Source organism: Callionymus lyra, chromosome 5 (genome assembly GCF_982586985.1).
Source record: "Callionymus lyra chromosome 5, fCalLyr1.hap1.1, whole genome shotgun sequence".
NCBI lineage: Eukaryota > Metazoa > Chordata > Actinopteri > Syngnathiformes > Callionymidae > Callionymus > Callionymus lyra.
In genome coordinates, this window is record NC_141822.1 from 24781680 (window position 1) to 24784333 (window position 2654).

Below are 2654 nucleotides of genomic sequence, written 5' to 3' on the forward strand. Positions count from 1 at the left end.
TTAAAACATGGACTTGAATTAAAGCTTGTCTCAGATGAAGCAAAGAAAAGTGAAGGTTCTTCCTGATGATTTATGAGTAAACCTGGTATGTTTAATTCAGAGCCTTCTACATTCTGTTTTCAGCTAAAAACCAATCTATGATTGAACATATTAACATGTGTGGTTAAATAGATTGTAAACTATTTAGTAGTTAGTTTTTATACCTTTTTTTTTTTATATCTAAAGCTCAATATAAAGAGCATCACTACTGATTTATTCGTAAGATCCTTGCAGTAGGACTGATATCATAGCTTTTGAATGTCAAATGTGACGCTGGCAGCTCCTGAATTTAGCTCTAAATTACTTTTTCGAAACTTTTACATCCAGTTAGTATTCAACGCCACAGCGTCCTCAATGACTTACTAAAAAGTCATTTTTCATCTTTAATGATCCAGGTATTGGATTCATTCGGTTGTACTTTAAAAGATGCGTATGCCCTTTACACTCACTAAACATAGTGACTTTATTTATAACTACTGTCAAATGTCGAGGAAATTTGGCAAGCAACTAAAAATGTATTAAATTATCACATTGCAAAAGTTGTTGTTTATGCACTAATGACTGATATTCAACTGTTTTGTATGTTTTCTATTTCTACACTTTGATGTTATCTAAATGTGCAGATGTCAGCAGAATCTCTCTTAATTCTTCCATGCCTAAATATATAAGATATAAATTGCTGATCCATACACTTGTTTTTTTTTTCCATTTCTGCCGTGGGATCACTTACTTCCCAGTGCTGGGACTGTTCCGATTACCTTGTAAAATATCGAAGGCAGCACTTTCCCTTTAGTTTGAAGACCTGACACATTCAAATGTCCCGGGAGATTTTTTTTCTTTTACTATCTTGGTGAACGTGCAAGTTTTCCCTGTGAGGCAGTGCACGCACGATCTGTTGGCTCGTAAAGAACAAGAGCACAACTTTTATTCTCCCGGAACACGCCTATAAAGATCTATTAGAGCGAGCCATTGTATTAAAATTCACAGCCTGAGACTCATCGTGATGGTTTATATTAAACTAAAAAAATGATTTTGTGGTAATGCCCTCTAAAATCCTCCGATCAATAGAACATGCGTTTATCCTTCGGATGAAGTCGGCTCGAGAGATATTGAATTCCATGTCCTTCCAAAGTTCGGTTTATTTGATAAAAAGCGGAGAAATGTTCTCTGGATAATGCGTGTCTTTCACCTCTATATCGTGCCCTTCCACTGAGCCCCCTCTCTCCTCCCTCCACCTATTGTCGAGCCCTCATCATCACTCATTATTGCCTTGATGGAGAATGGAGAGTAAACAAGGCCATCTTTCCTCCTCTCATCTTTTCCATCCTTCCCTTTTTTCCAGTCGGATAAACACGGAGAAGGTCGCCCTCCTTCACCTGGCTCATCTCTGCTGTCTCAGCCTTCATCCATCTTTCCGTCTCATCACTTGATTTTCGTTTTAATATTCAGAGGAAACAAAAATAACATTTTCCTCTCTGTTATTCCCTCCATTTCTCCTCACATGTTCTCAGTGAGGAACCTCTGTTGAAATGTAACAACGGGAAGCAGTCATAGCCATGGATCTTAAGGACAGTTGCTTTCATTCGAGTCTCTCAAATATATTTATCATGTTTGTCAAAGGCAGTTGTTTTATTTATACACATTGTGTGGGTCACTGTAAGGTAACAGTCATGGTAACAGTAACATCCTAACATGGTCGACAATGAACGAATATGGTGCCCAAAAAAGTGAGTGATTTATATTTTATTTTCATCCAATCCATTTCAAATGTACTTATTTTCCTCTGGACAGTCTAGTTTCCTCCCAGGGTCTAAATAAATATAAAAACAAAGAATTATTGTATGTAGGTATGTTAGTGGTTGCGCTTGTGATGGACTAAAAATTAAAATAGAGCTAAGTGTATCAAAAACACATGCTGTTTATAAGCTTTTATGGTGTTTAGGATTTGCAAGCGGAGTTGCTGAGGGCCCAGAGCTTCTTCCTGAAACAGAAAATATAACCAATCATACAGTATACAAGTGACTATTCATCCATTTACCTTTTGAAAAGTGATGTACTTTTAACTCACATTCATTGTTTGGTTTTTATTGTTGTCTTATTGGACACCCCTAATTATTTTTGCATTGAATTATATTTATTTATATTGAATTATAAATATACTCTTCTTGAAACATGTGGTGTTTTAATTGTCTGTAGTATAAATCCAAGAAATTAGAAAATAGTTAAGTTATACTAGAATCCATTTTAATATTCACGTCTATATTTATGTTTTCACATATAGCTACAGTTCTTCCCATGAACCGACCCCTCCCAAGTATGCAATTAAAACGTCAAGATCACAATAAACGGAACTTACATGTACATTTTAAGAAATATATTGTGAAAAAAAGTTGGCTAGAAACGCGTGACTCACAGATGTGACCCATGTTGAAGCGGATTCCTTTGTCAGCCTCGGGCCCCTTCTATCCTGTGGACGGCCCTGCTGCAGTCACACCCCCCTCTCTCTCTCTCGAGGACTCGCTGGTACCTGCTGATCCTGCGAGCTCTGACGTCACCGGTGCTCTCCGCTGCTCCGGCTGCGGAGCTTCTACGGAGTCTGATCACTTCTGCGACCC